The 11,012-nt window shown below is 34.0% G+C and overlaps 1 protein-coding gene across 1 annotated transcript in view; it reads right to left on the minus strand.

Moving 5' to 3' along the window:
• LOC118187773 (putative polypeptide N-acetylgalactosaminyltransferase 9) overlaps positions 1 to 10,782 on the minus strand; it is a 907,951-nt gene extending 897,169 nt beyond the window's left edge. Inside the window, exon 1 of the mRNA XM_085816616.1 lies at positions 10,647 to 10,782. The gene's annotated coding sequence lies outside the window, so the exon portion shown is untranslated. The remainder of the gene's footprint in view (positions 1 to 10,646) is intronic.
• Positions 10,783 to 11,012: the final 230 nt, after the last annotated feature.

Below are 11,012 nucleotides of genomic sequence, written 5' to 3' on the forward strand. Positions count from 1 at the left end.
TTGAAACACTTGTATTTAATAAATTAAATCTACAAAGTCCGATAACCCGGCACTTTCTGCACTTAAGTAATGTTAAATTATCAGACTAAAATTTTATACTGCCGCAAAACTAAATTAAATTCCATCTGAAAGCAGTCTTTTGCCAAATGTTTTTAATTCATCATTCATTTCTTATCTTTTGGGGTCATCTCATATCCATTCAAATTCATTTTTTGCACTCATTATTAATTTTTCATCTTTTGGTAAAATCGTTGAGACGGCTTAGCTTTTTCGATCTAACATAGGCCTCGCTATAGGCCCATTTTGAGATCTCTCTGCACCCATTCATTTATAAAATACATCATCCACTTGATAGGAAATTTCATTAGTTTTCAATAGAGGATCGAATATCGCATTCCTCCGTTTTAATATAATATTTCTATTTTACGTTTCTGAAGTGATGAATTGTTAAAAATCACATGTTTATTATCGAGTTTTGAAAACATTTTATGTAAAGATAAGGAAAGTAAACACATATAAACACCAAGTTTTAAGCAAAGGAGTAACTGATAATGGTAAAAAGACGCGAAGCAACCGTTGAGTCTTCCCTGAATATAATCAAACTCTCCCGCCCAGTTTCAATATGCACATAATGTTATTTTATATAGCTATAGTGAACCTCCAAGCCTATGAGGATCGGATATAATGAACTTTATGTATATCTTCGACAGAAAAGGGTTTTTCATTACCCGGAGTTAATTTATTTTTCATTTTTCATAATAGTTTTCCAAAACTTATGCAAGTTTTAGCTGAAAAATTACGAATTCTCAAAATTATCCATATTTAGACTATCATATTTAGACTATCAGGATAGCAAAAACAACTTTACGCTTCTGTTCTTGTACCTATGCTTTAAAATAAAGGCTATTCGAGATGATATGACACACATTTCTTGGTAAACCAGGATACAAAAAGTTTCATGAGATCATACTGGATCACATGAACATTCGTAATTATAAATGTATATTTTAGAGGAAGCTTTCTACTTCGAGGAAAGATCTGAAACATGATTTTTATGCTTTACGTCGTGTACAATTACACTATGCTGAAACTAAAAAAGAGGATAGGAAAAATGAGAAAAGAAAAATTCATAATTGCAATTTTTATGAATTTACACTCAAATATGATCCATTTAAACAAATATTTATTGTTTACTACTATTGATGTGGCAATGCTAATCAATTCTTCTTCGATTTATTAGTCAATTTTTACAGGTTTTGGGAAAACAATCCATTTTCCTTATGGCTGTGCATATGACGCACCACGGAATTTAATGAACCAAACTTTCCTTTGAAGTTTATAACAGCGGACTTTGACTATATTACTGAATGAATTGCTAGATTATCTTATGGTACGAATGACTGGGTTACAGCCGAAAACATCGCGGCAAAAACATCGCGGACGAAAACGTCGCTGAGAAAACAACGCAAGGCGAAAACGTCGTGCTACAAAACATCGTGGGAGAAAACATCGCAAAGAGAAAGCATCGCAGTCCTAAAACATCGTGGTACAAAACATCGCATTGTCGTCGAAAATAAAGCGGTTCAGAAACTTCGCAGTTTAAAAACATCGTCGTCGAAAATATCATGGTAAAAAATAAAGTATCTACAAATCATCGCATGACGATAACATCGCGGACATGCTTTTTTCAGGCGTTAATAACTGTAAATGGATATTCCCACAATTATTTGTGAGCGCAAGATGGAAAGAAGGATAATTTTTACATTCATATTTTTTATTCACTAATAAATTTTTGCTGAGAAATAAGAAGAAAACTTAAGCATAGAAAATTAATGCAACTTATTAGCACTGAATAGAATTTTAAACCGACATAGTTAACTAACAAAGGCCATTAATAAACCATTTTTATAAAATTTTTACTGGTAATTTTTCATGAAAAGTATAATCTATAAGTTGCCTTTAATTAATGCAATAATTTAATTTTTTTAGCAAAAATTTATTAGTCAATAAAAAACTGTGAAAGTAAAAATTATCCTTCTTTACATCTTGCGCTCACAAATCCTTATGAGAACCATATTTCCATTTACAGTTATTAAAGCCTTAAAAAAAGCATGTTTGCGATGTTATCGTCATGCGATGATTTGTAGATACTTTATTTTTTACCACGATATTTTCGACGACGATATTTTTAAACTGCGAAGATTTTGAACCGCTTTATTTTCGACGACGATATTTTGTATCACGATGTTTTCGGACTGCGATGTTTTTTCCCACGATGTTTTGTAGCACGACGTTTTCGCCTTACGTTGTTTTTTCCGCGACGTTTTCGTCCGCGATGTATTTGCCGCGATGTTATCGGCGGACACCGAATGACTGTGATGTACGGTTGGATTACTAGATTTTCTCTGTAATAATTTTTAAAAAATTCTTTTGAATATGTAATAATTTGGCCACGTCTTGTAGTTTAGTGAGCGTTATGTAAGACTGTGTGTGTGTGTGTGTGTGATTATGGCAAAGCCTCGAGGGCTATCTGCCTAAGGGGAGGGATGCCTTCGTGGAGGACTTTCTAAGGGAAATTGGCTCGTATACACGTTACACATGGGGAAAACCACGAAAACGCACATGCAGCCAGCCCGTTCGCGGGATTCGAACCTCGGACCGAACTACCAGTGTTCAGCGACTTTACCGCTCGGCCGCTGGTGGGCCGTTATGTAAGACTGAGTTTCTTTTACAGAGGGCATTGTAAAGGAAAATTGCTTATGTCTGTCTTACACATCGTGTGAAATTCGTACTACAAACCTTGAAGGGGAAACAAAATTTGGGTGAAACTACCGCTTTATTTGCTGATTCATCTATAAACTATGTAATACGGGATAAATTCAAAAGAAAAATGTCCTGTTAATTAATAGTTTTACTTCTTAAGAATTCTGAATACGGTTGCACAAGCTCAGTGATTTCATATCATAAACCAACTCGCAAAACCAAAACATAAAATTTGGGGAAAAAAGATATTAAAAATATTTTTATTTAATAATTTACTGTATGAAATGGAAAAGAAAATCTAAAGCTATCCTCCAAAGCAAAACTAAAGCTATGTAAAGTTGTTTGAAAATGCAAGTCAATTGCTAATAGTATTTTTCTGTAAATAGATTATTTCCTCTTTCATGCTTTTTCAACTATCCTCGGATTAACTGAGACTTTAAATTAACCACGGATGTCGTTTGCACATTCTGTTGTTGTTATGACTCATCTCACTTTTCTGACAGAAACATCAGAACAAGCCCTCAAAATTTATCGTGGCAAGGAGTGAAAGATTGCGTTTGTTGTTGGCAAGAGCACTGAGCACCAAACAGGTGACGATACGAATTCGTTCAGTTAGACCTCAGTTTTGATGAAGCACTCCCCAGGAGGACGAGTTCGAGGGTCTCTCATCCCTCTTCCCCTACAATCAACCTCTCAAGAGGACTTTCGACTCCACCACATATTTAGAGTGCCCCTATGCTGCACGGACACAATACATTTACAGGGATTCTATTCTTCTCAGGGATTTAAATCCGGACCCTTCGGTACTGCAGTAGGCTGCCCTCACCACTGTTCCGTCTGGGCGGCCGTTCGCGTATTACCTCAGTTAATCGGTGTGTGTGTTTGTGTGTGTGATTATGGCAAAGCCTCGAGGGCTATCTGCCTAACGGGAGGGATGCCTTCGTGGAGGACTTTCTAAGGGAAACTGACTCGTATACACGTTACACATGGAGAAAACACGTTACACGTTACGTATACACGTTATACTCGTATACACCACGTTACACTCGTATACACCACTCGTATACTCGTATACTCGTATACACGTTACACTCGTATACACCACGAAAACGCCCATGCAGCCAGCCCGTTCGCGGGATTCGAACCTCGGACCGAACTACCAGTGTTCAGCGACTTTACCGCTCGGCCGCTGGTGGGCCCTCCTCGGTTAATCGGAAGTTGACTGTATTCGGGGTGGGGGAGGAATCTTTTTTTTGTGGTGGTTGCTTCACAATGTTTAAAATACTTTTGTTCTCTGTTCCTACATATTAACGCTACACTTAATTTTTTCAACTTTTTTCGTTAATTATATTTGATATAATAATTGCACATATATAACAGCACATAATTGAATACATAAATAATATGTTTCTGGAGTTCTAGATAAATATAAATATATTCTCTTAAACAATAACATATTCCTTTCAAATTTTCAGCCCTTGAAATAGTAGGATGAAATACTTCCCACATGAGGAGTATCATAGAGCCTCGAAATATCCGAATATCAGTTATCCAAAAAGTAAATTATCCGAACTCCCTAAAATTTGATTACGTGTCGGAGACGATTTCCAGTGCATATGCATCGGCGAAATCTGGCAGTAAGATACAGATACAGTGAGAGAAAATCTTTGAAAATCTTTTGATCAGTTCTCCATCAAATATCCGGTAATTTACTTTTTTGGATCCATTATAATTATTTCTTCTAATCACTATTCCTCTATTCAACGGTGCTACGTAGCCTCAGCATCTTTTATTTCAGACTTCTTTGTTATGTCTGTTGGATTGAACTAAAAATACATATGCGCTTTTAATATGCGGAGTTTTATTTCCTAAACCAATTTTATTTAAGTTAGAAGAGATGATCATCGATTATCGCCTCATATCCATCTCACAGGTGACTCTCTTTAAAAACTTGGCAATCGTTCTGCCATAACGTACCTAAGGCCAAAGCCAACGACAAAAGAAACCCTTACTTCTTGGTATAATAAAATTTGTGGACCTTTTCTTACTACATTTCAGATTAGGAGGTTTAGCTACAATAAAAGGTTTTGCATTTCCGATATTTAGCAGACAGAGAAAACAGGAGAAAATTCCTGCAATGTTTCTTTACACTTATAAGCAGATATTTTGTTTTGTCTTGAGTTCAGTTTGAGAAGTTGGCTCCTTTACTGGCGATCGGAAGCAGAAATTATTGGGAACATTTTGTTAATTATAGTTTAGCTCTGATGAAGCTATTGTTTGAGACTTTGCCAACATTTGCTTTAGTTGTGTGGAAGTAAGGCAGCTTCGTAGTTTCCCTTCAAGCTTGTTTCGCGCAAAGAACGATAGATACGTTTTCTAATTTTTTATTTTCTGAAAGTCACAAGAGAATATACCATTCATTATATATTTTATTTTATTGTTTTTTAAGTTACTTGAATTTGCAATAGGCTGAACTAAATTAAACTAATTATTCTCGGCCTAACACTTTTATTACAAAATTGTGTGTTAAAAATCCGACATACAGTTAAATGTAAACTTAAAAAAGTCCACGCAATTCTCTACTGTGGTATGTTATATAAGTTAAAAATATCTTTGATTGAATTTACACCTTTTAACTAGCGAATGACAGTACACTGAAAATTGGCTATTAATGACGTGATTAAGATAAATAATTTATGTTTTCCCTCGAAAGCAAAGTAAATCCCAGTAGAGCAATGTAAGGGTCCAAACATTTTCTAAAGCTCTACTAAAGTCATTTCTAACACTAATTTAAAAAAGTAGAATATCTAAAACTTTCAGATTTTATATTTGCCCAAAGGAGCGTTTGTGTTTTACCTTTATTAAATATCGTGCTCTTCGCACATAAACCATAAAATTCAATTCAACAGCAATATCACAAATTATTTAAAAAAAGCATATCTTTAAAATTTCCGATACACAGTCTCGCCCGCTGGAGATAAAAATGTTTTTTTCTTCGTACAGTGTTGCCAATGTTAGTTTTGAAAGCGTTGAGTTTATTAAACAAAAATTCGTTAAAACTTTACGAAATATGATATAGGTAATAAAACAAATTCCAAATTTGGGCTTCCAGATGCCCATATTCAAGTAGAGGACTGTGTTATTTAAAATTTGATAGCTGTAGGTACCTTTTTTTTTTCCACAATGCGAGAAACATACATACATTTATGCAAATTCTTCATTATTCATTTCCCCTAAATATAATGCATGGCTCTAATATTTGGTTGCAACAACTTCAAAAGCGAAACGCCGTTTTATAGTGGACAACGAAAAACCCCAAAACGAAATGAATAGCCCATCTGGGCAAATTAGCATTTTGTGCATATCGTTTCCGAGCTAGAATTTAAGATTTTTAAGATGGTAACTTCGATATGTAAGCTACAACAGCGAGCTCATCATAGTAGCTCGTTAGAGATTATAAAGGACACTTTTTTGTTGCCATCGATTCATTGTAAATGAAGATCAGTAAAATGGCAGCTATCCAAATTCTCCAGTTCAATGTGAAACCACAAATCAGATGACTCATAATTTATGATAATAAATATCGCAATGGGATGCTGAAAAACATAAATCAAAAATCATCGATAGAAAGGAAATTAGAAGAAATCTAAATTTTGGCGAAACTAATCTTTTTTTCAGACTCTTCCAGTGTGTAGCTATATGTCGACACAGATATCCGGAATATCAAATTTTTAAAAGGTGACGGAATTACATCTTCCGTTGAAGTGTTAAATACGAAAGAAATCGAGAAATGGAAACAATTTCACAGTAAATATTCGCTCTTATCAGAAGACTAAATATGTTTAACATTTTACGTAACGTATTTTAGGGGAAAAGAAAAGAAAAAAAGAGAAGATTGCTTTTATTTTTAGGTGACCTACGTAAGCGAAAATTAATATAATTGTTTTTCATGAGTTGAAATATAAATGGATTGTGTATTTAGGCAAGTAAAAGAATTAGAACTTTCATTACGTTTGATTTTGTCAAAAAATGTGCGTCTTGTACATTTTTTAAATTGAAATCAATGTGCAGCAGTATCTCGCTTGGTCAGGTTACGATCAGTCCGTATTCATTGTAATCCGATTTTAAAATTTAGAAATAAACTAAATTTCAATCGAACAAAATAAAAATAAGTGCTGAAAAATTAGTAACAAAATTATTTTTAATGCATAAACAATAAGTTTTTCCCTTCATATAGTCTGTTTTTTTTTCTTTCTTTTGCGCGCCAGTTATTTAAGCGGGGTTTTAATATTATAACGATGCGATAAAAATTTAATTTTTACTTGAGTTTTCCGTTGCATATAAATATACTATGCTCGGATCATTCCTTCTTGGAATCTGACAGTTATCCCTGGAGGAAAAGGCAGAGCACTCAAGAGACATTCACCCCATCAATTTTCATCTCGATTTGGCAACAGCGCCTGCAACTGTCAGAGCTCAAGCTGTAAAGCGTAAAGTGTGTGAAAGACCAAACTGGGAAAGACCCATCAAATTTATAAATTAGGCAAAAATGCACCTTTAGTTTGGCTAGAATTCTAAATAAATACTCGCGTTAGGGCACTCGTTGACCAATTTCGGAGCCGATGAGACCCACATCTCTCTTCTCCAAAAAGCAAACAAATTTCGAGAGCTTTAAAAATTTTGCCCACTTTTTTATTTTTCCTTTTAAGAAAAGGGAGCCAGTGTGTGAAAGCTCTACAGTTCGAAAGCGTTTTATTCAAAATTTATGCTAAATTCAGGCTGCTGTTTTGCCAAATTTTAAAAGTTTTTGCATGTTTCACCGGGCAGTTTTGTCGTGCCTACGCGTATTCCACAAATATCAGCCCAATTGTAACTGGATATTCCTAAAAAAACAGGTTGTGAAGTCTAGTAAGCAGTGTAATAGATAATCGAAAATTATAATTTTCTGTTGATAAACAGGTATATCTACAATATTAATAGACTTTTTAACACCTAGGTGGACCAAATGGATAACATCACTGAACCTGATGGTTCGATCGTTTTCCTAACCCCTGATGAGCTGACTGCGTGTATGTTTCGTGATTCACCTTACGTGTGTGATGCATAGTCAATTTCCTTGAGATACAAAGATACCTTTCCCCTTGGACAGATGGCCTTTGATTACTTTGCCATAACCAGCTAACTACAAAACAAACATCTAAGCAGAGATGCTATTGTTTTCAGGTGACGATAAAATTCTAACCTTTATAAACTGATGTCGTTGCCAATCAATGATCCAAAAGATCTTGATTTACCTTTAGTTTTATAAAAATGTCTTGCTCTTTACTGTAAGGAAGTGAATCGTTATTCAAATACAATTTTATCTGGACTTCTCAAAAGCTTCTTATAAATGCCATAAATGTCACAACAAGGGTACATCATGACATGATGAATCGATCATGCAAATTTCTGCTAACATATAAACTACTTTTTTTCGTTTTATTCGCTGATGTGCTCTTATAACAGATTTATATGTTATTAGTCCAAAGGGATTTGAATCCCGAAGGACTATTAGTTTCGTTTTGGCATTTTGCGTCGGACTCATAAATGTCGGTTCACTTTTCAAACTGTTGCCACAAAATGTTAGAGTCCTGCATTATATTTGAAGAAATTAAATAATGAAAAATCTGCATAAATGTATGTATATTTCTCGTATTGTGATAAAACAACGGTACATAGAGTCATCGAATTTTGAATAACGTAATCCTCCAACGAATATGAGCATGTGGAAGACCAAATTTGAAATTTGAAATTTGTTTTATGATCGATTTCCTATTTTTTAAAACTTTGACGAATTTTTGATTAACAAACTCAAGGATTTCAAAGCGAGCAATGGCAACGTTGTGCAGAAAAAACATTTTTATCTCCAGCGCGTGAGTCTCTGTATCGGAAATTCTAAAGATATGCTCGTTTTAAAACTATTTTGCGATATTGCTGTTGCACTGGATCTTATGGTTTAAGTGCGAGGAACATGATATTTAATAAAGAAAGGTAACACACAAAATGTTAAAAAAACGCCCCTTTGGACGTAATTTAAAATCTGAAACATTTCAGATTTTTTTTTTTTTTTTTTTTTTTTATTTATGCAGTTTTAATTTTAGAAAAAGAAATATAGAAACAAACGCCAGCGCTGTTAAAACTGAAAATCTTTTTGGGTTGAGTTTAAATGACATTCCGCAGTAGCGATTCAGTTTTACAAACTGGCAACGGAAAACATCTTTTCTAACGAAAAGGCTGTACGTTTTTTTACATTTTAAATTTTGTTATATAGTTTAATTTTAAAAAGGATTCTGGTATTTTTTCCTATGATATCTTATAGTGTAAACTGAAATTTTCTTATTGTAAATATTTTTTATTCAGACTGCAATTTTTAGGAGCTAAATAAATGTCTCCTATTTAAACTGAAAATATCTGATCTCCTTGAATAGGTACTAAGGTGAGAAATCTTTTTAAAGCAACATATATGATACACATAATGCATAGAGCATTATGTATTAATCAACTGTGAAAGCTATAGTTAGCGAAATTTTTGAGAATTCGAATGATATACGCGAATTTCGAACAGTCCACTATGCATTAATCGCTAACTTATTGAATAACATACCAATAGTTTTCTATTATTTATTCTATATTTTGCCTTTTTACGAGCAGTTGCTTTTAAAAAAACAATTTTCTTTTAATTTTATGTAATTACGTTTTCTATACTTTTATGCACAATACATGCCGGTTGCAAATATAAAGAGACACGTTTTCCATTAATAATTTATGCATTATCTCTTAAATAACTGATCCAAGAAATGGAAGCAATTATTGAATGAGAAACGTTATCAAAATGTATAATTCCTAGAGCTTATATATAACGCAAAGTTTGAATTCGTGGCTTTTAAGTTTCAGTATTAACTTTCTACGAATTTGAAAGAAATTGAAATAAAAATTAAATAAATTCTAACAATTAAAATAATGTGCAATTAGCAGCATACAAATGCATACTGATCTGTTGGGTTTAGTACCCAAAAGTAATCGATAATAGATAATAATTTTCTTGCAGTGGGGGGGAGTTCTTCTCCCCCCCACTGCAAGAAAAAGTCCCAGTTAACCTCATTTACATAGATTTAGCGATGATACTTTATCATGAAAGTTTTTTTTTAAATAGAGCTATTATTTGTCTACATTTAACTATCACTACTTCGATTATTAAATGTTAGTACTACTATTAGTTCCAAGCAATGTTTATTCAAATGTTTAACTGTTACCTGGCGATTACTATGATAATAAATTCCCCCCATCATATAGTAAATTCTAATTCACACTTTTTTCTAGCTTTGAAGAGTGTTATTATATTACGAGCCATCGTATTTCTTGTTGAAATATCGCTTGAAGTCATTAGTGCTAGCAATATATTAACTACATAAATAAATTCGAATATTATTATCTCCCTGAAATCCAGATTAGAAATTTTTTTTAATCCTACTTACAAAATATTGTCCAGAAACAGAAAACACGTTAAATTTTCCGAATACTGTGTCATATAATATAAGGTAACGAACAGTAAAATATATTCTATGGAAAATTACCGATAAAGTGCCGACCGAGAAGCTTTAAACCGGTAAAATTCTGGTCACACTATTCACGACTTATTACATCGAAGTTACTTAAAAAACAAACTGTGGATCATCTTTCTAATGTTTACCAAAGCTGACGACAAGGAGAGATCGTTTGAACAGCTGATTCTCATCAAAAATCACAAATCGGCGAACGCCCACTTAGCGATGTTTTGAACGATATCTAGTCAGAACAAGTCAAAAATTTCGAATAGTGTGGTATAACACGAAAATCTGACTTACATTTAATGGCGATTATTATCCCATTCTTGGAGAATCACGTTTACACAATTAAGGGAGTGCTTGCTGCACGTTGCCAGTTTCACTTCGCGAATGCCTAGTATCGAACACGGCAGACGATCATAACCGTTCTACTAACCCAAACACAACTGATATCAGTCGCCGGTCGCACAAGGGCTGCCGGTTTCCGCCAGCAGCGCCCCCTCGCCACGAGACCGTTAAACAATCCTTCTTCCGTTCGTGACGTCACGGCCCATTTCCGAAAAAAAGGAAAAAAGGAAGTGAGGAAAAATCGGAACAAAAGTCGATGCCATATTTTTACTTCTCTTCGAAGTAGTTTTTCTTCTTTTTTTATTTTCCAGCTCCTCA

Source organism: Stegodyphus dumicola, chromosome 5, assembly GCF_044657685.1.
Source record: "Stegodyphus dumicola isolate Sdum_Otavi_A_Nest chromosome 5, ASM4465768v1".
Classification (NCBI taxonomy): domain Eukaryota; kingdom Metazoa; phylum Arthropoda; class Arachnida; order Araneae; family Eresidae; genus Stegodyphus; species Stegodyphus dumicola.